This window comes from Oryctolagus cuniculus, chromosome 13 (genome assembly GCF_964237555.1).
Source record: "Oryctolagus cuniculus chromosome 13, mOryCun1.1, whole genome shotgun sequence".
NCBI classification, from domain to species: Eukaryota; Metazoa; Chordata; class Mammalia; order Lagomorpha; family Leporidae; genus Oryctolagus; species Oryctolagus cuniculus.
Window position 1 is genome coordinate 19,931,283 of NC_091444.1, and position 26,559 is coordinate 19,957,841.

The window sequence follows — 26,559 nt, forward strand, 5'->3', positions numbered from 1 at the left end:
ACGTGTGCAGTGAGACTCCCTGCTTCAAAACCCGCCGCTGCCATGCACCGGGGGCTGACATCAGGAAGCGGTAGCTACTGCATTATTTGCCAGCTCAGCAGCAGCAGCCTTCGGAAGGTGTCTGTCTCTCCCCAGTGCCACACAAATGTCACTGAGGAAGCGCTCCTTCTCTCCTATCCCTGCTGGATCGACCTCAAACAGCCAAAGACGTTACCTTAGTATGGTCACATCACTCCCACCTTAGCCAGAAAGGAGAGTTCCAGAACGTTCCCTACTTCAATCCTCGGCAGCTCCCCTCCCCTGTGATGCAGCTAAGCCCGCCCAGGAGGAAGAGGGGGCGTTCGCAGGGCACCCTGCAGCATGCAGAGAGGCGTGCACACGTGCTGCTGTCGGCAGCTCCTGGTGAGCAGGCCCTCTCACCCTTAAAGCAACCCCGCAGGTCACAGACGCTCCCCCTCTCACTTTACAAATCTGCAAGCCAAATCTTAGACACCCTCACACAGCCCGGCAGGAAGCCAGGCCAGGGTCTCCTGACGGTGTTTTCCCAGCTATGATATCCGAGCAATTGCCCGTCCTCAGAGCGGGAGGAGCCTGAAGTTCATGGCCAGTAACACACCCTCCAAAGGCACAGAGATCCCTTCATTTTTCTTCCTGCTGGCCTGGGCAGGATCACGGATATGACCTGCAAAGCACCAGGCCGAGGCTGGGTGAGAACACCATAAAAGGGACCAAAGGCCCTCAAGGGTGTGGAGTCTTTATTAGAGCATAACTAGGTCACTGGGCGAGCCCGAAGCAGCACCCCAGGGGACAGCCAGGGCCCCGGAGACACTCACTCTTCTCACCCCCACCCCGGCTTTCCCTCACCCATGCTTCCAGTGGAGAGGACAATGGACAAGCTGCTCCCTGGCCAGCGCCGAGAGCTTGATCAGATTCAGACACACACCCATGCACACTCAGCAGGAAGCTCAGAGCCATGGAAATCAAACCTTGGGCTCACCCAAAGGCCAAAGGAAAAGCAGCCACAGCCCGGGTCCAGGGCTCCAGCCCGGAGCCACCGTCTCGTCAGACACTGGCTGCCAGGCAGAGCCATAAAATGTGCCTCCACTTCATTTTTCCATGGACACAATACCAGATGGGACCGCCAGGCTCTGGAGGAGCTGTGCTTCCAAAGGCTCATGGCCTCTCTGCTCTGGGATCCGCAGCTGGAGCTGGGAAGGGGGCGGGGGAGGATCTGAGGTCAGGCCCTCTGGGCTGTGGCTTCTCCCAATATCTCTGCAAAGCCTAATGCAGCGGAAGAGCGAGTCCCTTCAGGAACTGAATTCGGTGCAAATTGCTTACATGTGCTTGGCCACATCCCAGACAGTCAGGTAGTTCAGACACAGAACCAGGGGTGGTGCTGGCCCAATTCTAGGAGCCGGGGTCGCTGCGTGTGAACGAATCCGGGGCCCTGCTGGCATCGGCCAGCCCAGGGCACAAAACTCCCCAACAGAGTTGAGAAAAAAATATCAGGGCAGCCAGAGACAATAGAAATTCCATCCCAGGCGTGACCGGTGCAGGGAAGCCACAAAGACCCCAAAAGGGGGTGGAAATAGACGGGGGAGGTTGGCTTGAAGGGGGAGGAGGGTAACAGATCCTTCTCTCTCTCCTCTCTCTTACACACACTCCCTCCAACCCCAGCTGGCCAGGGTGTGTGCGCTAACCTCATACATTTGTTAACCTCTTCCCACAACCCAGGAGCCTGCCAAGCCCCTGGGCTCAGCTCCCCAAGCCCATCCCACCCCACCCCAGCTTGGCAGTGTGCTCCGGCTTCCCCGAGCTTCAAAGCCACCGCTGTCGAGGGCTGAAAACGAGGGAGGAGGGCAGGCCAGGAGAGCAGCGCCTTCCCAGGGCGCAGGGACCTGGGGCGGAGGGTCCCTCTCCGGCTCCCTCTGCTGCAGTGCCCTTATATGGGAGAAGCCAGTTTTACCCTCTGTCTGGCGACTCCCCGGCCCAGATGCCGACTTTTCACACAGCGCACGGCTAGGCACCCCCTCTCAACCCCACACCCCACCCCGCCCCGCTCCGGGGCAGGTTTTTGCTTTTTAATCTCTCATCTTAAACAAACCGACAAACAAACCTCCAAGCCATTGGTTGGCTGCGATCGCCCCGCGCTGGGCGCCAGGAAGCGTGTTTGGCGAGAACGGAGTGGGGATGGGGGTGTCCGGAGCTGCAGAGGCCCCGAAGCGGCGGGCGCGGGGCGCGCAACCTGCCGGGCGCTGCGGGCTGGAGCCGGGGCTCTCCCCGCGCCCCCCGCTCGGCCCGCGGCCGGGAGCCCTCGCCGCTTCCATTGTTGCACCTCGGCTGTTGCCATGTTGGAGCGAGCGAGAGCCCCGGCCTCCGCTGCCTCCGCCGCCTCGGCTCCCGGGCGCTTTGCAGACCCGGGGCCGGCGCTCCCGGCCGGCTGCGCGTCCTACCTGCGCTCGGCGGCGGGCTCCGCGGCCAGACCCGACGGGTCGTGTGCTCGGCGACGTGGGCTCCGGGCGTCCCTTACAGCCGCGCGCCGCTTCCCGCCGGCTCCCCGGGCAGGGAGAGTGGCTTCGCGGGGCGCAGGGGCCGGCCGAGCGCGCGCGCGAGCCCGCCGTCAGGCTACTCCGGGCGAGACAATAGCGCGAGCGGCGGGCGAGCGGGGCGAAGCCATCTCCCGGACGCCCGGCGCACTGCACGGCGCCGCCAGGCCCGGCCAGCCCTGCCTGGACAGCAGCCGCCCGGCCGCCGGCCCCGCCGCAGCGCGAATCGGCCGCGAGCCGGAGGGCGGGGCGGCCGCGGGACCCGGGCCGCCGCCCCTCGGCCCGCCCTCCCCGCGGCTGGCGGCGCGCGGAGCTCCGCAGGGCCAGAGGCCGCCGCGGCCGCGGGCGGGAGGGGTTTGCGGCGGGGCGCTGCTTCCCCCTGCCGGACCCCCTGGGCAGGGAAGCCAGATGGCTCTGCTAGAAGTGACATGGGGACAGATCGGGTGCCCAACCTGGAGGCAGGCGTGCGTCGGGGAAGCTTCCAGCAGCCGACTCCGCGTGGGTCTCCCGCCTTACGGCCCCGGGGACAGCGGCAGACACCCCGAAGGGGAGCACGGGCGACGACCCCCGGCCCAGCCAGAGTAGAGGGACAAGCTGTCACGTTTACGTTTAAAAGGTGCCCTCCCTTGCTTGGAGCGGTGGTCTGTAGAATTTTCCCGAAGGCTCCACCCAGAAGAAACCGAGAGCTGGCCAACTCTTCTTTGCATTTGCTTTGCATAATACCCATGAAGTCTGAAATCACAGGACATTTCTCCCAGTGTCGACCTTGTTCCCCGCCCCCCCAGCCGCCAGACACCAGGGTCTCTGCAGCCTCTTCAGGTACCCAGAGCTGGAGCCTGTGCAGCCCTCAGATGCCCACTGGCCCTGCCAGGGTTCCCATGGAAACAGCTGCCCGGTTCCCCCTTCCCTCAACTCCAGGAAATATTTGTGAAGATGCTGCTATTCCGGTCTGTCTTGGGTTCACCAGAGTTTAAAAACAGAGAAGTCTCAGCAAGGCCTTTAAAAAAAAAAAAAAAAAAACACCTGGGGCCTTCCACATTCTCTTTGCTGATAGCAAACTCTGCAGCATACCCAGAGGTAACTCTCCAGGAGACGCGGTTGTAAGTCATCCTAGCACACTGGAGTCATAGGACAGAAAGAGCCAGCACCCAGGAAGGGCAGGACTGGTAACCGGCAAGGAATCTGAGTAGCTAGAGGAAGTCCCAGCCAGGGCAGAAAGCCATACAGAAAGTGAGTTCTTTCTCAGGCTATTGTTTGGTTCTCATGGGTAAGTTGAAATCTGGGCAAAATAAAAAGGGACTGACAGCAGGTGACCCTGGGTGAGGCAGGAGGAGGAGGAGAAGCCATAGGGCAGGGCCCTGGGGTTGAGTTTGTGTGCGTCTCCTCTGCTGCGTGACCTTGGCTGGGCCACTTCACTCTCCCAACACAGAGGGCAACGCGGGCCTCACCTCTCACCTACCACTCAGGGCTGCGGTGGAAACGAAAGCACAGGGTGCAGGTGTGAGGTTTGGAGCCTAATGTGAGTGTCGGCCAAGGCCCAAGTGTTCCAGTCTCTATCCCCAGCGTCTTAGTGTGAATGGATTAAGGATGAAACTTAATGGAATTATGGTGTCTGAAGGTGGGGCCTTGGCAAGTGATTACAGCTGGATTACGTTGTTAAGGTGAGCCCCTGCGATCCAATCTATGTGGCTGTGGAGAGACGCACAGTGGGCACTTGCATCTGTTAAGACACCTGCACCCCTATCAGGGCGCTTGGGTTTGAGTCCTGTCTCTGCTTGTGATCCAGCTTCCTGGGAGGCAGCAAGTGATAGCTCAGGGACTTAGGTCCCTGCCACCCACGTGGGAGACCTGGATGAAGCTCCAGGCTTTGGGCTGGCCCAGCTCTGGCCATTGTGGCCATCTGGGGAATGAACCAGTAGGTGGAAGATCTCGCTCCCTCTCTCTCTGATACTCTGCCTTTCAAATAAATAAGCAAATCTGTTTTTTTTTTTTTTTCCAGTGGAAAAATACAGTTAGTGAAGCATCGTGATGACTGTAGTGGCCTGGTCTGCTCATGTACCCTCATGCTCTTCCTGCCCTGTCTGCTTACTCACGCTTGAACACGTTTACGACAGCTTACTGTAACTGTCATCAGGCCCATCTCAGCAGCCAGAGGGAACACAGTGGTATAGGGGTCATGGGTGGGTCCTCATTGCTGGAGGGGGAGGCCTTGGCCGAGAACTCCCAGGAGGTCAGCCCAGGGTGCTGCGGGAGGAGCAGGCCAAACGCTTGGTGATGCAATTTGGTGAGCAGAAACATGGTATCAAGAGGAACTGGTGCATGCCACAAAGTTGAGCTTTCTGAAGGTGCTGAAGCAGCTGGGTGTGGACAAATGGGGCCGGGCAGGGGCGTGAGCAGGGGGGACTTTTTTGGCGTGTCACAGAGGAGGATGTGAAAGTCACACCGCACACTTTGCCTCTGCCTCTTCAGGTCCTCTGGACCCCCTGGCTTCCTGGGAGCTGATGGGGGGCGGGGCATGGCATGAGATGGGGCGAGGAGGCCAGAGAAGGCTGCATGTGTATTCTCAGGACCCTTCTCTGTGAAGTCATGTTGTGGGAGGGGCTGCCACTCAGCTGCAGATCACAGCTCCCATCAGGTGCACTCCCTCCCCCTCCTCCTGCCCTTCCCCCTCCTCCTGCCCCTCCCCCTCCCCCTCCTCTCTCTCTCTCAGTTCAGACCACCACTCCCTTCCTTAGCCTTTGCAGGCTAGGGCTGGAAGTGCTGCCTTGCTGCTGGTCCCAGTGCACCGAGCACTCTTCCTTGTAGCTTTCCTAGCCCCTGCCAACCCTTTATAAATTGTCCTCTATTCTTTAAGCTCTCCTGAAATCACCCCACATTTTGCAATGTCCCGTTTGCTTCCCACCAGGACCTGACTGATACAGGTCAAAGGTACAGGCTGGATTCCTGCTAATGCACCTGGGAGACAGCAGATGGCCCCTGCCACCCACTGCAGAAGACCCGGATGGAGCTCCCGGCTCCTGGCTTGGGCTTGGCCCAGCCCAAGCTGTTGCAGCCATTTTAGGAGTGAACCAGCAGATGGAAGAAGATCTCTTTTTCTGTCCTGTGCTCTGCCTCTCAAATAAATAAATAAATAAATTTTAAAAAACAAACAAAACTCCCAAAGATCCAGTCTGGGGGCTCAACAAGGAGACCATGGCTACATTCTGGCTGGCAGAATCGAATCTGCCAGAACTGTGGTGGAGAGCCAACGAAACAGACAGAGACGAAAGACAGCAGAGAGGTCACATCTGGAATATTTAACAAGGCGCTGAATGTAGGAACCCGGCGGGGTTGTGGGGTTACTCCCCACTTGATGCTTAAGAATTGGTAGCCTGGGGCCGGTGCTGAGGCATAGCGGGTAAAGCTGCCGCCTGCAGTGCCAACATCCCATATGGGTGCCAGTTCAAGGCCCAGCTGCTCCACTTCTGATCTAGCTCTCTGTTATGGCCTGGGAAAGTAGTAGAAGATGGCCCAAGTCCTTGGGCCCCTGCATCTGTGTGGGAGACCCGGAAGAAGCTCCTGGCTCCTGGCTCCTCGATCAGCCGGAATCCGCAGTACTCATGGAGCGTGAGCAGTCCTAGCTAACACAGGCTCCAGTGAGTCAGAAAGGAAAAGGAACGCATCCTTCCCAAAAGCAGCTCAATTAAAAGGAGAAATGGAAGGCAGTGGGTGAAGGGGAATGCAGCAGCAAAGAGGAGACTGATTTCTTTAAGATGGGAAAGGCTTAAATATGTACCTATCTTGAGGTGCAAGACCAAGAAGACAGAGAGACAATGATGCTGACGAAGATGAAGAATGGAAAATGTCCCGGGGGAGATGGCAGGAGCGGGGCCCATGCATGCGGGGTGGAGTCGCCTGGGCTGCACTGGAGAAGACTGGTGAACCTAGAGGCCAGAGGATGAGAGAACTGGTTGCCACCTGATGGTCCCTAAGCAACCTGCTGAGATGTAAGAGGTCAGGAGCGGGTTGCAGGCTTAAGGAAAGTGGTTAAGGTTTGGTTTAGCCCCTGACAGGAGTGCGAACAGCAGCCCTTTAGAGAGAGAGTGGGCGGCTGGACGGCTGGCATCAGATGACAGCTGGCATCGGGTGTTCTGTGTCATGGCTGCAATCAGAGAGCACCATCATTTTCTTCTGCAAGGCCTGCAGGCCCCAGGGTAGGAGGTGAAGTCAGGATTGGGGTTTGCACTATAGGGACAGCAGAAGGATAAAGGAGAAGGAAGGTCCCTGCCTCCCAGGGGTCCGGGGAGGGAAGGGCAGCCCAGAAGCAGCTGCAAATCTTGCAGGTGGAGTCCAGGGGCCTTGCTACAAGTTTCCCCACTGCCTGGAAACAGCCTCCTGTCCCAGCCCCCACCTCTGTCTCCTTTCGTGGCCATCTCTCCACTTGGCCTTCCGCAAAGAGAAATGTCCACTTCCCACCCTCTGGAAGCTCTACATGTGTTACTTTACAAGGCAGCAGGAGTTTGAGGGTGTGATTCAATCCAGACCCTAGAGCTAGGAGAGGCGCCTGGGCCACTCAGGTGGACCCAGGGCAATCGCGCCGGCCCCGCTGCATCGAGGCCGATGCTCTCAACAACACAGTGCTGCCTGGGGACCGAGGCCCTGAGCCAAACGCTGGGAAGCTCCTGCAGGAACCGGAAAAGACAAGGGACGGACTCTCCCCTAGGGCTTCCGGAGAGGAGCGCAGCCCTACGGATGGCTTGATTTTAGCCCAGTGAAACCTGTGTTAGACTTTTGAGCAAGATAAAAAATGCACGTGTCATTAGTCTGCTAGGTTTGCGATTTGTTATGGCAGCCATGGCAAACAAACATGCCTTGCAGGTTCTCCAGGCTGCTTCCCTGGGGGCCTCAAAGAGCTCCAAACACACACAGCAGCCAGCTGATATTGCTGGTCTACTTTTTTTCTGTCCTGGGGAGGGGACAGAGGAGGAAGGCAACTAGACTGTCAGCTTCTTTAGGCTAAGGAAACTCCCGTGACTTCCTCGCCCTCATGAATTGCCTAGCTCCAAGCTTCTCCTTAGTGAGTACTTAGCAAATCAGTCACTGACGAAGACCTGGATCGAGTTCACGGGAAGAAAGAGAGTGACGGAGCCAGGCCACGGAGAGCTGGGGAGTTTAAGGTTTCAGTGCTAGCGAGAAAGGAACAAGGCCACTGGCCAGGGAGCGGGTGCCTGAAATCGGGGAGGAGATGGGGATGGCGCCTGCTTACCTGAGCCCTATTCTCTCTGGGATAGGACTGATCTGTGACACAACTTCAAGTGGACATTGAGAAGGCAGTGTTGGTAGCATCTTCATTTTAAAACCCTTTAGTAGACTTTCTTTTAAAGACTCAAATATCTCTGGGACCTGAATGGACCTTTGAGATCAGATGGAGGTGCTGCAGATATTCTGTGGATGGATTCGCTTCTTTACTCCCTTAATGGCTGCTGCTTTTGAAATCAGCCCCAGGGCCTGGGCCATGGCACAGCAGGTAAAGCTGCTGCCTGTGGCTCCGGCATCCCATGGTTTGTGTTGGTTGTGTTGTGCTGGTTTGTGTCCCGACTGCTCCACTTCCCATGCAGCTCTCTGCTGTGGCCTGGGAACTTAGCGGAAGGTGGCCCAAGTGCTTGGGCTCCTGCACCCGTGTGGGGACCTGGAGGAAGCTCCTGGTTCCTGGCTTTGGATCGGCCCAGATCTAGGAGTTGCAGCCATTTGGGGAGTGAGCCAGCGAATGGAAGATCTCTCTCTGTAACTCTGTCCTTCACATAATAGATATATCTAAGAAGGGGGGGGGAGGAAGGGAAGAAGGAAGGAAGGGAGGAAGGGAGGAAGGGAGGGAGGGAGGAAGAGAGGGAGGGAGGAATAAAGGGAGGGAGGAAGGGAGGGAGGGAGGGAGGAAGGAATCCCACATGTTCCCTACACCTTTTAAATGACCCACAACATTTGGGAATTACGCATCCCAGTCTCTCAGCTCCTTAGGGGGCGCAAAGTCTCGGACTGCTGGCTCCCCTGTAGTCACCGGGAGGGCAGGTTAGAGGGCCCACTAGGAACCCAGGTTAGTCTCAGTTTGGAATCATTAGGAGACTTTTTTTTTTTTTTAAGATTTTATTTATTAGAAAGGCAGAATGACAAAAACAGAGAAAGATTTCCATCCACTGGTTCAGGCCCTAAGTGTCCATAAGAGCCAGGGCTGGGCCAGGCTAAAGTCAGGAGCCTGGAACTCCATCTGGGTCTCCCACGTGGGTGCAGGGACCCAAACACTTGAACAGTCTTCCTCTGCTTTCCCAGGTGCATCAGCAGGAAGCTGAGTTGGAAGTGGAGCCGCCAGGACACAGGATGCCACAGGCAGTAGCTTAACCCGCTGTGTTACAACACTGGCCCCATTAGGGGATTCCTTGGAACAACTTCTCTGTACCAGGCATCTTGTAGTGGTCTCGGCTCCAAAGACTCCACAAAGATTGAGAGAACACTGGGTCGAGGATGGTGCTGTGGCGCCACGCGGGTAGAGCCACTGCCCAAGATGTCAGCATCCCGTATGGACGCTGGTTCGTGTCTCTGCTGTTCCACTTCCGATTCAGCATCTCTGATCCCTGACTCGACATCATGCTGATGGCCTGTAAAAAAGCAGCGAGGATGGCTCAGCTGTGTGAGCCCCTGCACCTGCGTGGGAGGCCCGGAGGAAGCTCCTGGCTCCTGGCTTCAGCCTAGCCCAGCCCTGGCCATTGTGGCTGTCTGGGGAGTGAACCAGTGGCTGGAAGACCTGAAGACCTCTCTCTCCTCTCTCTCTCTCTCCCTCTCAAATGAATAGATGAAAAATAATGTGTAAAGAAATATTTTAAAACAGAAGCACGAGACTACGCTAACCTGTGAGGTTAGCCTGCCCTCTAGTGAGAAAACTAAGTTACACAGCCTGTGTGAAATGTGAAGCTTGCGGGATGACAGCGCCTGGGGGGGGAGGGGGTCACGACACAACACAGGTGGAACAGATTCTTTCCACTTTGCAAGGTTTGCAGGCCAAACTTGCGACTGCTGCCCGCTGCCCCCAAGGGGAAATTATTCTCCTTCCCTGACGTGGGCCTGATGGGCTGCCCCTGAGCCAGCCCTGCCTCCCCGCACCCTAGATTCAGTTGCTCACCATCCCCCACATGCAGCTTACCCTCCCCACGCTCCTTCCACACTTACTGTTCCCGAGCCCGGCTGTGCCTCGCTCAATGACCATGGGCCCACCCCACTCCACCTAGTTAGCTTCCAGCGGCTGGTTTCTCATCCTAAAGGAAGGGGTACACGTTGATGTCACGGCCTGTGGGCAGGGAAAAGCATGAGGGCCCCTTGTCTCTTCTCCCCGCTCACAGAGGCCTGGGCACCCGCCATCTCTCTGCCCTCCAACTTTGCAGGAATAATTCGCGTCCACGTCTTACTCGTAGAAACCAAGCAAGGCATTTTCCCTCATCTAATGAAGTGGGTGCCCGAGAAATATGTCTACACAGAAGAAGTCTCTGGTCCTAGGGTTCCCTCCGACACCTCTGCCAGCGGGGAGTTTGGAGTCCACTCCGACCACGTGGTTTCCTCGCTGAAAACGGATGACCTCCCTCCACCCCCGCTCTGTAAGCCCTGTCTTTCTGTCCATCCTCGGGGAGGGCTTGAGGCTGTTACTGCACTTGTCTCTTGGTGTTAAAGTTGCCCTTGTAGACCGTTAGCAGGGTCCATATGCCATGCATCTCTACTCCAGAGGCACCCGCGACCATAGTTAGAGTGGGTGATCAACGAATGTTGTTCATCACTCCAGCCTGGTGCAGGTTGAGTCAGGCTGTTCTGATTAGATCCACAGTGGAAAGGGGAACAGCGTGGTAAAACCCAAGAGGAAGAAGATATCGGAGAAATTATCTCATGAATTTCCCTCGTTTTGCAGATGTGGAGGGCCAGGCCAGTTTAGGATCGCAGTTTGTGGTTGGCCTCTGTTCTGGAAGAATCGGACAACTGTAGGCAGACAAGCGCTCCTCCAGCCGCGGCCGAGCTAGTTTGTCCGCGTGTTCACAAAGCTCCAGTTCCCAGAAACGAGAAGGAACTCCCTTATCAGCCTTAAAATTGCATCACCCTGCGCTCCACGCCCTGTGCGTCAGGGTTGAGGAAGCCGCTTTTGAGAAACACGAGGCTGGTGGGGCGATTCTTATTTTCAGTCCTCCACCTGGTGCACAGTATCACCCCCTTGGGAGAGGGCTCATGGAGTGGAAACTGGAAGAAAGGTAGAAATCCCATCGAAGTCCAATTAAGGATCCGTCTTGACCCAGGCTCACCCTCCCGCCATCACCTCCACTCCCATTGCCCTGCCCGTGTGAAGGGAGACCCAGCCTACGCCCACCTCATCCGGCACTTGGAAATGGATTTGCCACGGACAGGAAAAGACGCTGTGTGATCTGACCGGAGTGCAGAGGCCCGGGCAGCCGAGCGAGCCACGGGGCCAGGAGAGGGTGCAAGGCTGCCGGCGTTCCTGGGAGGTGCTGCCAGGCCGCTCCGGAGTCACTTACCGAACTCGAAATAAGAGCTTGGGGAACCCATGACTTACGTGCTCAGAGCCCCCCAAAAAGGAAAAGGCAAGTGTTTGTTTTGCATGGAAAAAAAAAAAGCAAAACAGAACCACCCCCGCAATCCGGGAAAAGCTGCTCTTGTTGCGCTAGAGGAAACAACCTGTTAGAACTATATCAAGTAAATGCACGGAGACAGCTGTCGCAGAGCGCCCGGATAGCTCAGTCGGTAGAGCATCAGACTTTTAATCTGAGGGTCCAGGGTTCAAGTCCCTGTTCGGGCGTTTGTGCTTTTTTTTTTCCTTCCAAGCGCTGAGAAGTGACTTCCGCTCTGAGGTGGAATTCGTCTCTGCTTACCGAGCGTTCCTACGGTTACAACCTGAAGGGAGTTCAGTTAGTTTTTCATCGATTTCCGCGTATGCTTGGATAAGCGTCCTCGGGTCGCCGGCTGGTGTCGAGGGTTTGCGCGGCGCTTTCCGGGCGAGGAGGCCGGCGCGGCGGTAAAATGGCACACGCAGGTTCTCCCCAGGACGACTCCGACTGCATGTGGTCATCCTGGAACGTACTCGCGTCTCAGGAACCAAGCAAGCCACACACTTTTCAGTGTAAATTTAAAAACTGAAGAAAAAGTGGCAGCGCCCGAACAGGGACTTGAACCCTGGACCCTCAGATTAAAAGTCTGATGCTCTACCGACTGAGCTATCCGGGCTCTCGCGGGAAGCGCCACCTACCGCGCTCTCTTACATGGGAACGCGCTCGCGGAAGCTCCGAATCGCGGGCCGCGGCTCCTGCCCCGGCCGGCAGCACCGCCCGCTGCCCCTCGCGGGCCCCGCGGTCCTCCTTAGGCGGGGTTCTCGGGGGTGCATCCGAGGGCCGGGGCGACGGGCACGGTGAGACGCCACTGTCGGGGCGCTGTGGCCCCATCACGTCCGCGCCCCGGCCCACGCGGAAACAGTCTCCGAGGACAGCCCGGCGTGCTGCTTTGCAAGCGTGCGGGGGGCGAGGGGAGGGTCTGCAGCCCCCGAGGGCGGCCCGGGGACGGTGGGGCGCAGGCCCTCGCGGAGCTCCCCGAGGGGCACCCTGAAGGGCCTCTGTTAGCTGGGGTCGCGTTCCCGGCGCTCAGTCCTGAGCCGCTTTTGCAGCGAGTCCTGCGCTCAGGGCGTGGAATTCGTCCTGAAGAAGTCGTCGGGGGCGAACAGCCCCGAGTGCAGCGGAGCGCCTCGCGGAGGGGCCCGGCCGCTGCAGCCCTCCCCGCGGCCTCCCAGGCGTGCATGGCGAGACGCTGCAGCGGGCCGTGGGCTGGGACAGCCCGGCCGCGCCCGGGGTGTGGGCGTCCCCGCCGAGGTCTTAGACGCCTACAGCGCATCGCACCTGGGGCTGGCCAGCCACGCGGAGTCAGTGCTGCGTCCGCCTCCCACGCTGCACCCAGCAAGCGGCCCCTTCGCACGTCTACTCATCCCTCATCCTCACGTCTGTGCTGTGCTGCTGCTTCCAGGGGCTTCGCCCATCTCTGCCTTTGAACCCTAATCCTTTTTAAAGACGTCACTCAAATGCAGCTTCTAGAAGCCTTCAGTAATTATGGTATACGGGAAGGAAAGAGTGATTTAAGAGCTGTAGGCTCCCATTAAGCTTACAGATTCCATATCAGAGCCTCAACAGCTATTGTTTCAATGGAAAAAGTAAGATTGGATCTCTGTGTTACAACGGGCACAAAGTAATTCTGAATGAGTTAACGGCCCAGATACGAAAAGCAAATCTTTGAATTTCTGGAAAAAAAATTATGCATGAGACAGGGAATACTCTGCTAAATAACAATATACAAAAAAAAATGTAACATAAAGAAACTTACTGGTAAATTTCACTTCATTAGGAAAACTTCTGTTTATCAGAAGACAACATTTAAAAAGTGGAAACAAGCTATATTTGTGAAGATGGTGTCTAATACACGGAATCAAGAAGGATTGGGATCCAGGTTCTGTAGAGAGCTGCTATGAACCAACAAGAAAAGGCAAACAAGCCAATAGAACAATGGGAAAAATCTATGAACAGGCAATTCACGGATGAGGAGCCCTAAGTCAATAAATATGGAAAAATGTCCCTTATTAATAGTCATGGATATATAACCACCGTAAGATGCTGTTTCACACCTATCCGTCTTTTTTTCTTTTAGTAATCTGAAAATGCCAACAATTGACACAGATGTGGAGCAACAGAATTCTGATGCCCTTGTGTCAGAAGTGCAAATCATGGCAGCCGCTTTGGAGAGCTCTTTGGCGTGAGCCAGCAGGGTGGACAATGCGCGCGGCCGTGACTCAGTCATTCCTCCAGAGTGCATGAGGAGACAAGCACAGGAAAGCTGAGATGCACTGTAACACTTATTAAATATTAACAAACACTTTAATATTTATTAAGCTTGAGACACTTAAATATTTATTAAGGAGGAGACGAATAAAAATTGTGGTACATACAGAACTCTTAAGGGCTGAGTTGTGTGCCCCCCATCCCAAAGTTTGTGTTGAAGCCCTAACCCCCAGCACCTCAGAATGGGGCTGTATTAGGAGATGGGGCCTTCAAAGAGGTGATTAAGGAAAGATGTGGTCTTGTGAGTGGGCCCTAAACAATAGGAACAGTATCCTTATAAAAAGAATAGGCACAGGTAACGGCACGGATGCACATTAGCAAGAGGCTGGATCAGAAGCAGGGTATGGGCCGGCGCTGTGTCGTAGCGGGGAAAGTTGCTGCCTGCAGTGCCGGCATCCCATATGGGCGCCAGTGCTTGGGCCCTTGCACCCGCGTGGGAAACCTGGAAGAAGCTCCTGGCTCCTAGCTTTAGATTAGTGCACCTCCAGCCATAGCAGCCATCTGGGGAGTGAACCAGCAGGGTAGCTGGAACTCAGACCAGGCACTCTGACATGGGGTGGGGGTCCCCAGGCAGCATCTTAAGCACTTCACCAAACGCCTGATCCCTGGAAAATGAACTCAATTACTATATAACAATTCATGACATGTTTTGCAATGCAATAGGCAATATGTTACTATACAGCATTACAATAACACAATGACAAATGATTTGCTATAATTTTTAGCTTCAATTAAAATTGCAGCATGGCCGGCGCTGTGGCTCACTAGGCTAATCCTCCACCTTGCGGCGCCGGCACACCGGGTTCTAGTCCCGGTCGGGGCGCCGGATTCTGTCCCGGTTGCCCCTCTTCCAGGCCAGCTCTCTGCTATGGCCAGGGAGTGCAGTGGAGGATGGCCCAGGTGCTTGGGGCCTGCACCCCATGGGAGACCAGGAAAAGCACCTGGATCCTGGCTCCTGCCATCGGATCAGCGCGGTGCGCCGGCTGCAGCGGCGGCCATTGGAGGGTGAACCAACGGCAAAGGAAGACCTTTCTCTCTCTGTCTCTCTCTCTCACTGTCCACTCTGCCTGTCAAAAAAAAAAAAAAAAAAAAAAAAAAAGAATAAAAAAAAATTGCAGCATGGTGAAATTTATGCTGAGCAATAATGCAAGTTGTAGAACAGTTTGATGGCCCCCTCCCCCATCAACTCTGTAAAGAACCAGTGGCGTCATCATTCTTCCACCCAAGCTTCACTTCACCAACCTGATATTCATTCTTGTTTCCATTTCAGAATTCATGATGCCCTTACAGGGGAGCTTTTCAAAATGGGGTCCTACCCTTCTGTGCCTCAAACTAGATCCTGTTCAGATTTAACACGTTCACATGTTTGTTTTGGTGCCAAAATATTGAGATCCACAGCTTTTAATAATATGCATTTTCCACGAACCTTTGGAAGACCCCTCATACTGTTCTTTAGGAAGAGTGGTGGGGAAAAGGGCCATATAGTCTTTGAATCTTCTTGTATGTATGAGGTAGCTCATTCATCTTTTTCTGTAGAAGCCATAGATCAGTAATATTGGCTTCTAATTCTCTCACATACAGAATGAGCCATAGAAAAACTGCCTGACAGCCACTTCATTGTCAAGATTGGGAGACTGGGGACCTGAAGAATTGTGTAACTTTCAGGTTTCAATGACTGACAGACCATGGGGTGGGTGTGCAGCACAGCAGTTAAAGTCCCCCTTGGGCTACCAGCATTGCGGATCAGGTGCCTGGTTCTACTTCCAGCCACTCTGCTCCTGATCCAGCTTCCTGCTACTGCACACCCTGAGATGGCTCAAGGACTTGGGTCTCTGCCACCCAGGTGGGAGACCTGGTTGGAGTTCTGGGCTCCTGGCTTTGGTCACCTCAGCCTTGGCTGTTATGGGCATTTGGGGGAGTGAATCAGCGGATTGAAGACCTCTCTCTTTCAAATAAAATGAAAACAAAAGAATTTAAAAAAATCCAAAAGAATAAAAAAGAGAAATAGCTGGATTAGAACCCAGACTTCCTTTTTAATAAATCAATGGTTTGGGGGCCACTGCCGTGACGCAGTAGGTTAATCCTCCACCTGCGGTGCCGGCATCCCATATGGACACTGGATCTAGTCCCAGCTGCTCCTCTTCCAATCCAGCTCTCTGCTATGGCCTGGGAAAGCAGTGGAAGATGGCCCAAGTGCTTGGGCCCCGTACCCGCATGGGAGGCCGGGAGGAAGCAGCTGGCTCCTGGCTTCAGATCAGCGCAGCTCCAGCTGTTGCAGCCATTTAGGGGAGTGAACCAATGGACGGAAGACCTTTCTGTCTGTCTCTCCCTCTCACTGTCTGTAACTCTACCTCTCAAATGAATAAATTAAAAAAAATCAATGGTTTGTAATTGTAAGTCTTTTTTTTTTTTTTTTTTGACAGGCAGAGTGGACAGTGAGAGAGAGGGACAGAGAGAAAGGTTTTCCTTTGCCGTTGGTTCACCCTCCAATGGCCGCCGCGGCCGGCGCACCGCACTGATGTAATTGTAAGTCTTAAGGAAGTGATCATCACTGAGAGTTGCTTAGATATTTTAGGCCAATTTATTTATTTCTGTCGCTCCCCCTCTTCGTGGAGGAACGACACAGGACCCTGCACTGTTCTTTTATCTGCTCGGCCCTCCCCGGGTTTGCTGCTGTTTCTTCCCGGGTTGGCTACTGTCCCTTCCACCTCCGTGGAAGGGCAGTTCCCCCTGGCCACTTTCCCCACTTCCGCAGGGGAGCGGCACACCGCCGGCCGGCTCTCTCGGGGGCTGCACAGGTGTTCCTTCAGATAGATGTTCCCCTTAGATGTTCCTGGTGCATGTTGTCTCTCTCCTCCTTTATAGTCCTCTTCCGCCAATCCCAACTCTGCTACCCACACGCCAAGTACGCTGCTCTCCTCCAATCAGGAGCAGGTCCTACAGTTTATTGGTTGAACTGGAGGCAGCTGTGTAGAAGCTGTTTCTCCCTTCTCAGCGCCATATTGTGGGAGAGCAAATGCATAGAATAAGTCTTAATTCCAGTAACTTGGTCTAGTCCGAGTTGCTCCCCACAATTTCTTTATTGACAATGCTACTTGACTGTAACATTGACAGAAATACGATAGTTATGACTTATTGTTTATTATAGTCGCATGGTGAAGTTTTATGAAATCCTTGGGAAAGGATGGAGAGATGTTGCCAAATGCTAAGTGGGACCACTGATGGTTTAAGATCAACCGTCAGGATGGATTAGCAACCAGTGTCAATCCTACCAGGAAAAGCTCTATTCCTAATCATGTCCCAGTCAACACATTTATCAAGGCTTTAAGTGAAGACAAATTAAACATGTTCTTCTGGGAGGCACTGTGGCTAGTGGCTTGAGCCTCCTCCTGAGGCAGATGGCATTCCATATTGGCAGCTGGTTCCAGTCCCGGCTGCTCCACTTCTGATCCAGCTCCCTGCTGATGTGCCTGGGAAAGCAGAGGAGGATGGCTCAAGTGCGTGGGCCCCTGCATACACGTGGGAGACCCGGAGAAAGCTCCTGGCTCCAGCCATTGCGTCGCTCTCTGTAACTTCACCTCTCAAGCAATTCTTTAAAAAAAATTTTTTTTAAAGAGTTGTTCAATATTTGGCAAAATGTAAAAATGAAAGCTGACCTCTCTCGGTCCCACAGGAGGCGTCTCATCAGTCACTGCACTAACCACACTATGTGGCCAGTCTGTCTCCTCTGCTATTCACCGCAGGTTTTACTTGCTTTGGCATCTTCTGGGTTAGTTCTTGTTGATCTTAGAAAACATACTGAACTCCATGAGATCATAATTTCAAAACTCCAGGAGACAGTACAAAGAGAACTTTTTTTTTTTTAAGTATGGAAGGCTTCACGAATTTGCGCGTTATGCTCGCTCAGCGGCTGTGCTATTCTTCATACGGTTCCAATTTTAGTATATGTGCAAGCACCAAAGAGGACTTAACTAACCAGACGCTATTTCAAATTAAATTCCTGTTAGGGCATTCTTAAAATGTACCGCACGAGAGACGAGGGGACTCGTTAAAGGCGATTCACCCAAGAAGCCCCCTCCCCCATTTTAAAGACGCGGCTGTGCGGGAGGCGCGGATTCGGGGGCTCCCCACTTGTGCACGGCTGTGCGCGGATTCGGGGGCTCCCCAGTTGTTTATGGCTGTGCGCGGACCCTGGGGCTCCCCAGTCGTGCACGGCTGTGCGCGGATTCGGGGGCTCCCCAGTTGTACACGGCTGTGCGGGAGGCGCGGATTCGGGGGCTCCCCAGTCGTGCACGGCTGTGCGGGAGGCGCGGATTCGGGGGCTCCCCAGTCGTGCACGGCTGTGCGGGAGGCGCGGATTCGGGGGCTCCCCAGTCGTGCACGGCTGTGCGGGAGGCGCGGATTCGGGGGGGCTCCTCTGCAGAACTCCGGAGGCTACGCTAGGAGCGGAGCAAGGGGCCAAGTCGAAAGAAGGCGGCTCTGCCCGGTTTTGTGCGGCTTGGGTCTGCACCGACGCACGTCTGGGAGCCAGATCTTCGAGAGGACGAGCAGGAGACGGTGCCCGGAGTGGTGGCGGGGCTGCAGGGCTCAGGGAGAGTCCTGGCCCGCAGGAAACACGAGGGGCGTGAGGGGTGGGCATGCACCGGGCAGTGTTCACACTGGGCGACGGAAGACTCGGCTCTCCAACGTGAAGAACTGAAGCCGTCACACCCGGACTCAGCCTGGGAGAACGGCCCGAGGTGTCCGGGGAGGTGGCCCCGGCACCGCGCGGGCTGAAGGGCGGCCACGCTCGGGGAGCGCCATCCCACCCTTCGCCTTTCTCTAGGCGTGGACCACGGATCCTGGACTTGCTCACGTCCACCCCTGGCCGCGGCGGAGCAGGGATGAGGGCACTAACGCCGAGCAACCGCGGCGAGGGCAGAGGAAGCCTAGTTTCCCCGAACAGTTGACGCCCGCCTCTGACTGCTCTCACAGCGGGCCCACTTCCCAGTTTTCTCGTCTCCCAGGACCCCGAGAGTTCCCCGAACTTCACGCCTCTCTGCCCCGACGAGGGCCTGCTCTATGGTAGCGCGCTCAGCCTCTCTAGCTCTCGGCCTGCTCATCTATGGTTTCCGGAGGCCACACCGGAAGCTCTGGGGGGAGAAGAGTGTGAGAGGCCGGAAGTGCGCCCTCCCTGCTCGCCGTTTGAAAATGCTGCCCAGGCAGTAGGACGTGCGGCTGCCACCCCTCCCCCCCGGGCTCGGAGGGGGAGCGACTCCATGGAGCGGCCGTGAGGTGTGGCTCTCGGGTTTTGTCTGCGGGGTGCCGGAGGCCGGGGGCAGGCAGGGCTGCGTGGGGAGGAGGCGGCGGTGCGGCCGGTTCTGCGGGACTCGGAGCGTTGAAGGCAGCGGGAGGAGCTTCGGGCGTGGGTGGCGGCGTAGAGCGGATGGCGCCGGGCGGAAGGAGGGCTCGAGGGGAAAGGATTGTGGGACGAGGGCTGGCGGGAGACAAACATGGAGGTGCTGTGACGCGACGCGGTTTCGGCCGGCTGGGCGCAGGCCTGCGGTGGACGGAGTCGGGCTGGCGGCCGTTACCGGGCGGGGGCTCGGGGGGGACGCCGGGCGCTGTGGCGGAGAGGGGCTCGGGGCGCGCCGGCGCGTGACGTCTTGGAGGGCTGTGGGCGTCGCAACGTGGTTTTCCTTCCAGTCTGCGAAGCCCTCGCCTCGCGCGCGCTTGGGGTGTGTGTTTGACAAATGCTCCTTTTGGGGCCACACTGCGGACCTCCCGAAACCCTCGGGGGCTGGGGCTCGCGGATGGGTCCCCCGGGAGTCCTTGTACCCCCCGAGATTGGCTGCTGTGACGCGACACCCCGAGAAAATGCCGCTGCCTCCCTCCGGCTGCCCATGTGGAGCGGGGTCCGTCGGGGATGCCTGGAGCCTTGGGTGTTAACTGTTACTGCGTTTAAGTTTCCTGGCAGCAAACGATGCTTTCGTTTGAAAGCGCTTATTATACAGCATTCTGTGTCCCAGTATTGTCAGGATCACAACTTTTTAAGTTTTTTTTTTTTTTTTTAATGATGCGAAATGCGCGAATGTGAGCTAAACACCCCTTTGCTGTCCCTGATGGTCTGTCCTCTCAGACTCGCTCGTGTTTTTATTTAGGAAGGATTTTTAAAGAATGCATTTGAAAGGCAGAGAGCTCCGGCTGCTGGCTCGCTCCCCGGCTTCTGGCGGCAGCTGGGGCTGGGTGCTCAGCCCTGGCCTCTCCCGTGGGTGGCGGGGACCCCGGTGCTGGAGCCGGCACCTGCTGCCCCCCTAGGGCCGCGTTCTCGGGAGGCTGCGGTGGGGAGGGGACGGGAGCGTGTTACTAGCAGCTGCCAGACGCCCACCCCCGCACTCACTTTGTTAACAGGGGGATGATTTTGTATTAATTGTTTGATACCGCACCTTTTTCAGATAACATGGACAGCTTTTCATAAGGCATACATACAAGTATAACACTTTAAAAAAAAATAAAGACTTGGGATAGTATTGGATTACAGGGTTGTACAACATTTTCTTTGGATTTTTAGGTTATATGCGACTTGTTTTGCAAATTAAACTTTGGAGTGCACCTTTGCTACATATTTCACCCTTTGACCTGTAGCAGTTCTGGTGAGAACCACATCAACATCTGAATAGTAGCTTCCTTTTTCAAAGAAAAAAGTTATTTTCCTTATTGTCATCTATCCAGTCGAAAGAATAGAACTGTAGTGTTTAAGAGAGGTCCTTGGGCCTTTAAAAAATTGTTAAGAATGATCGGTTCTGCTAAATTCTGTTGGAGATTTTATTTTAGTTTTAAAATCAGTTAAAGTTAAAGCCCCGGTCTGCAGTGCTGGCATCCCACATGGGTGCCAATTCGAGTCCCGCCTGCTCTACTTGCGATCCTGCTCTCTGCTATGGCCTGGGAAAGCAGTAGAAGATGGACCAAGCGCTTGGGCCCCTGCACCGGCGTGGGAGACCTGGAAGAAGCTCCTGGCTCCTGATTTCGAATCAGCACAGCTCCCGCCGTTGCTGCCATTTGCGGAGTGAACCAGCAGATGGAGGACCTTTCCCTCCCTCTCTCTGCCTCTGCCTCTGCCTGTGACTCTGCCTTTCAGATAAATAACTAAATCTTTAAAAAAAAAAAAAAAAATGACAGTTGTCTTCAAAGATAGAGATTTGAAGATGAGGTTTAGGGTGGAAATCGCCCTTTGAGGGGCAGGCAGTGGCCCAGAGCAGTAAGACCTTGAGATGCCTGCCTCCCATACTGGGGGCCTGGTTCTGGCTACTTGGCTTCCCATTCAGCCTCCTGCTGATGTGTCTTGGTGGGCAACAGAAGATGGCCCAAGGGCTTGGATTCCTGCCACCCACATCGGAGAACAGGATGGAGTTCATGGCTCCTGGCTTGGGCCTGGCCCAGCCCTGGCTGTTGTGAGCATTTGGGGAGTGACCCAGTGGATAGAAGACTTCTTTCACCCTCTCCCTGCTTTTCCCTATTGCTGTGCCTTTTCAATAAAAATATTTTAACAAAACCATTCATCATCTTTGAGAATTGAATAACTTTCTTCGCTGATTTCATCCCACTATAGGATCCTCATAAAAACAGGAATATAATGTAGTTTTTAAAATAAATTTTCAGAATTTTATTTGAAAGGTAGAGATTTCCTTTATAGATGTAAATCTATTTTATAGAAGGATAGCTTTTCAGAGCTTTTTTTTAAGATTTATTTATTTGAAAGGCAGAGTTAAAGAGAGGCAGAGAGAGAGAGAGAGAGTGAGTCTTCCATCTGCTGGTTCACTCCCTAGATGGCCGCAATGGCCAGAGGTGGGCCGATCCGAAGCCAGGAGCCAGAAGATTCATCCAGGTCTCCCTTGTTGGTGCAGGGACACAAGGACTTGGGCCGTCTTCTACTGCTTTCCCAGACCATAGCAGAGAGCTGGATGGGAAGTGGAGCAGCTGAGACTCAACCACTGCCCATATGGGATGCTGGCACTGTAGGTGGTGGCTTTACCCGCTATGCCACAGCGCCAGCTCCCAGAACTGTTCTTACAGCTGCAGTTTCTCAGAAAAACCAGCTTAAAAGAGGAGGGAGGGAGGAGGGAATATCATGTTCTCAGAATTGTGTTTATAAACCATACTGAACCATATTGAATCTGTTAGAAACTAATTAAAAAATAAAAAGCTTGGCCAAAAAAGTGTATTTTGGGATGGTGCATTCTGGTCTCCTCAGTCTTATTTGGGGTGATGTGTTCTGAGCCCCCCCATTCCTGAATCACCTCTGTGGGGCCGTGTAGGGGAGTCCTTTGCTCTTCAAATACCCTGAAAAGCCGGGGTATTTTGGCATGCACTGGGTATTCCTAGTTCTGTTATATTTCAGAAGGAGGGGTGGGTTTGGCTTCTTTTTCATCCTTAGACTCTTACCAGAAAATACATCCGGATGAGAGCAAGCAAAGAAATGTAAGAAGAGCTTAGAGGTTGGGTAGATTTGACTGGTGCCAGGCAGGTCCCCTTCCCAGTTCCAGTTCCCTGCTAATTCACATCTTGAGCAGTGGTGGTTCATACTTGGATCCTTGCTACCGACGTGGCAGACTGAGTTGGAGTTCCTGACTCCTGGCTGTGTAGGCAATGGGGAGTGAGCAAGTGGGTGAATGATCTCTGTCTCTGTTGCCCTTCAGATTTTTTTTTTTAAAGATTTATTTATTTAAAAGGCAGAGTTAGAGAGGGAGAGTCCGCTTCCATCTGCTGGCTCACTCCCCAAATGGCCACAGTGGCTGGAGCTGGGCCAGGCCAGAGCCTGGAGCCTGGAGCTTCTTCCAGGTCTCCCACATGGTTGCAGGGGCCCAAGCATTGGGACATTTTCTGCTGCTTTCCCAGGCATATTAGTAGGGAGCCGGATTGGAAATGGAGCAGCCAGGTCTATGTGGATGCCTGTGGCTTTTATGCACTATACCACAACTCTGGCCCCTCCATCAGGATTTTTTTAAAAAAATATTTTGTTTATTTGAAAGTGAGTGTTACAGAGAGGCAGAGGCAGAGAGGTCTTCCATCCGCTGGCTCACTCTCCAAATGGCCGCAACGGGCTGGAGTTGTGCCAGCCCGAAGCCAGGAACTTTTTCCTGAGTTCTCCCACATGATGCAGGGGCCCAAGGATTCCTGCCATCTTCCACTGCTTTCCCAGGCCATAGCAGAGAGCTGGATCAGAAGTGGAGCAGCCGGGACTCGAACTGGTGACCATGTAGGATGCTGGCACTTAAGGTGGCGGCTTTACCAACTATGCTACAGCGCCAGCCCCAGGATTTATTTATTTATTTATTTATTTTAAAAGAACTTCACTCATTTAAAAGCAGGCACATTATTTTCAGCTGTCTATTCTCAGCCCTTGGCTTTGTTATTCACTGGAAAAAGAAATCTCCAGAAATCCAGAGCAATATGAGTGATGATTGGTTTGATGTAACTGGGATATTTTAGGGTCTATGAGATACAAATAGAATTTCCGTGTGATTTCTTCCAGATTTGTTGTGTGCCATTCAGTAAGGTAACTAAAACCTGTTTATTCCAAATTATAATATTTTAAAGCGTTTCACAGATGTCATTTTACCTTTAAATCAATAAAAGGTTAAGAGACTTAAAAACTCAATAATGTTTAAGAATTACCACAATGCCTTTCTATAGCTATTAACAGTTTAATATTTATCTAATATCTGGTACATAACTCAATTGCTAGACTTAAAAAAATGGCATTTCACAAATGGTTTGAATCAGGATTCAAATAGTGTCTACATATTGTTTGTTTTCTTAGTCTTCAGAACAGTCCTCCTACTCAGGTTGTGGAGTCTCCTACAGTCTGGATTTGGCTAATTGCCTTTGTTTATTTTTTATTTGAAAGGCAAATAGAGATCTTTTATCTGCTGGTTCACTCCCCAAATGCAAAAGCTAGGCTGGGCCAGATGGAAGCCAGGAGCCCAGAGCTCAATCCAGGTGTCCCAGGTGGGTGGCAAGGACCGGAGCACTTGAGCCTTCTCCTGCTGCCTCCCAGGGTGCATGCAGCCACTTTGATATGGGATGCAGGTGCCAAGCACCTGCCCTGTTGCCTCCTTTTAGTATCGTTTACTTATTCCCCTGCCCGCTCTTTCTCTGTACACGTGTTAGTTGTTAGATCCAGATTCTTTCTTTTCAGTTTTTGGTCAAGAATACTTAATAGGTGCTGCTGGTTACTTCCTGTTGCTTCTTACCAGGAAGTACATGATGTGTGAAAAACGGTCTTTTGTTGACTGGGGTGGGTCAGGTGCTGTGCCTGCTCATGTATTTTCAGTTCTTCCCCTGCCCCCAAGTTGTTTCAGCTTCTGTTGAAGAAGTGACATTCACTTGGGACTTGAAGGTTTAGGATGAAACTGACGGTGCTACAAATGGAGGCACAGTGTGTACGGAGACCCTGAAGCAGGAAGCAAAACCTCTGAGACACCCGAAGAGCCTGGTGGCTGAGGCGCCGTGAGCTAGGAAGCGTGCTGTCCTCGAAGCACAGGCAGCAGGCTGCGGAGTGAGCCGCGCACAGCTGTAGGCATCTCTCTCTCTCTCTCTCTCTCTCTCTCAGTCCTCTGGCTTTACTGTTGAGATTGGAATGAGTTAGAAAGACCAGTTTAGAGTATGGTGCAGTGATCCAGGCAAGAAATAACACTTGGGGAGGGGGTGCTTAAGTGATTGATTTTATCTACAAGATTTGGTGATGGGTGTGATAGCCTGGAAGAGAGAGATCACGGGCAGCTCCTGACTGGCTTGAGCGACTGAATGTCACCAGTGTGCAGCTACCGGAAAAGAGCGTAGATTTGGCATGGTGTTTGTTATTCCGTTTTCTCTTTAAAAAGTGGGTAGCAATTCCCAACCCGGTTGTATTAAATGGGGTTCCACATGGAGAAGGGAGAAAGTGCTGCTTTAAAATCAAAGGCTGTAATGTTTATCTTACAGATACCATGGAGCAGTGCCTTTGTTCATTCTTTCCTGTATTTTCCTGCTTAAAAATCTTGACACTGCTGTCCCCGCTCCCGCCCATTCCTCCTCTGCCTTGCATTCAAAAGTAATTTTTTCTTCTCTTGAGCTTTCGTGGCCCTTAAATTATCTTTTTAATGGCACAACACTTTCTACTTGGTGTTAAAGAAACCCGTATTGGTGTTTAAATTCTTCACAGCTGCAAATGGTCAGTTCTTATTTTTTTTTCTTTTATTTAATGAATGTAAATTTACAGTCAGTTCTTATTCTTACCAAGATGCTGAACTACCATGACTGCTGGCTCCCTTCCCTAGAGTCATCCCTGGAGGAAATTCAGATGGAAAATGCTGAGAGGAATAAATGGGTGATGTGGGCCCTTATGGAGTGGTGGGGGTGGGGAGGACTGGCCTGGAAGCAGAGTGGGCCAGGCAGAGCTGTAGAGGGCGAAGGCGTGGGGGAAGGTAGCTGTGGGAATACCGTTTCTCCTGGGCTTTAATTACTCCAGAGTACCTGTGATACAGCATCCTGGTCCACTCTCCGTAAGTGTAAGTCAGGGCATTACGGAAATCCATACTTAGGAGAAATTGAGAAAAAAGCAAACTGGTGATGGACTACAGGGAGCTGCTTCCGTCCCTCAGGAATAAAGGGGGAAGCCTTGATCTGAGTAGAGGGTGGGTGGAAGGTGGTGGTGGTTTTTCCAGTGCTTGGGCATTCCACTTTCATGCGCATTTCCCATTTGACTCATCCTATTGGGGCTGACAGACGCTGGAGTCCGGATTTTCTCCATGTGTTTTGATTGTCATGGCAGCTGACTGTCTCTGGGGAAGATGAGTAGGAGAACTGAAGAACATGGTATTTTAAGGGAAAAAATAAAATAAAGGCTTCATTGGAACAGAAGTGTTAGAGCAGATGGATCAAGAGTTTAAAGGTAGACTGATAATCAACCGTAAAGAAATGAGGGGAGGTGTTAGCAATTTGAAATAAGAATGAGCATGAGTGTAGGCTGAGAGAACCAGATATTAGGCCTGAAAATACAGTCGTTGAAATAAAGAACCACACAGATGGGATAAATAACAGAATGGATACAGCTGAGGAATCAGAAAAGCCTCCCAGAGCAAAGGTAGTACAAGAGTCCAGCTGAGAGCTAAGGAGAGGGCCTCACATCTGAGTGAGGGAAGTCTTAGAAAAAGTGGCAAGAGAGAACTACTTGAAGAAATAGTGAAATGGTTCTCTCCTTTAGAATAAAAAAGGAAAAAATAGGTAAGACCTCAGATTGATAGGATGCTTAGGAGTGCTGCAGATGAGAGATTAGGAAAACTAGGCCCATTCTAAAGGATGGATGGCTACGCAGAAGAAAATGGAGCCTCAGAGAAGCTCACCTACAAAGGAGCAAACCTGAATTGATGGGGCCAGCATTGTGGCTCAGTGGGCTAATCCCCTGCCTGTGATGTCATCATTTTATATGAGCGTCTGGTTGTCCAGCTTCTGATCCTGCTCCCTGCTAAAGTGTCTGGAAAAGCAGAAGATGGCCAAGTGCTTGGGCCCCCACACCCAAATCCATGTGGGAGACCCGGGTGAAGCTCCTGACTCCTGATTTCAGCCTGGCACAGACCAAGCTGTTGGGGCCAGTTGGGGAGTGAACTAGTGGATGGAAGATCGACCTCTGTATCTCCCTCTCTTTGTAACTCTGCCCTTCAGATAAATAAAATAAATCACAGACAAACTGAATTGACATCACAGTTTTCGACAGCCTTACTAAATGCAAGAAAACAGTGTTTTCAGAGTATTGAAGGGCAACCAGAATTTTATAGCCAACCACATGCATTTAAGTACAAGGGCATGATAAAAATACTCAGGTACATGGGGTTTTGGAAGCTTTGTAACAGAAAAAGTTACATTGAAGGCACTGCAAGATGAGGTACTTAAATCCAGTGATTTAAGTTAATTCAGTGATTAAAAGTTATGCATGAAGTAAAGGAGAATCAGTGTCCTTGATATTGTTTATTGTCTTAAAGGCGAAGGCAAATTTAAGAAGCAAGAAAAATCTGAGCGTTTAAAGCCCAGGTGGTGTGTGAAGGTCTTCATGGCAGGGTGACAGGTGTAGTTTCCTTAAGAAAGTAATGACATTAAGA

General features: G+C 53.2%; 2 protein-coding genes and 2 non-coding genes across 12 annotated transcripts in view; 2 read left to right on the forward strand and 2 right to left on the reverse strand.

Annotated features, from left to right (window-relative positions):
• Window positions 1-3,019, reverse strand: part of PIK3C2B (phosphatidylinositol-4-phosphate 3-kinase catalytic subunit type 2 beta) — a 62,008-nt gene extending 58,989 nt beyond the window's left edge. The window contains exon 1 of one of the 2 annotated variants that reach the window (XM_051821194.2): window positions 2,999-3,019. The gene's annotated coding sequence lies outside the window, so the exon portion shown is untranslated. Of the gene's footprint in view, window positions 1-2,453; window positions 2,706-2,998 lie in introns of those variants that run through there. The other variant, XM_002717574.5, reaches the window with a different exon arrangement.
• An 8,275-nt stretch (window positions 3,020-11,294) lies between these two features.
• On the forward strand, window positions 11,295-11,367 carry TRNAK-UUU (transfer RNA lysine (anticodon UUU)). Its single transcript has one exon. It is a non-coding gene; the product is annotated as a tRNA-Lys (tRNA).
• A 352-nt stretch (window positions 11,368-11,719) lies between these two features.
• On the reverse strand, window positions 11,720-11,792 carry TRNAK-UUU (transfer RNA lysine (anticodon UUU)). Its single transcript has one exon. It is a non-coding gene; the product is annotated as a tRNA-Lys (tRNA).
• Window positions 11,793-18,099: 6,307 nt separating this feature from the next.
• Window positions 18,100-26,559, forward strand: part of MDM4 (MDM4 regulator of p53) — a 46,839-nt gene continuing 38,379 nt past the window's right edge. For 6 of the 8 annotated variants that reach the window (XR_007909876.2, XR_011381362.1, XR_011381363.1 and 3 more), the window contains exon 1: window positions 18,573-18,718. The gene's annotated coding sequence lies outside the window, so the exon portion shown is untranslated. Of the gene's footprint in view, window positions 18,719-26,559 lie in introns of all 8 variants that reach the window. The other 2 variants (XM_002717573.5, XR_011381365.1) reach the window with 2 other exon arrangements.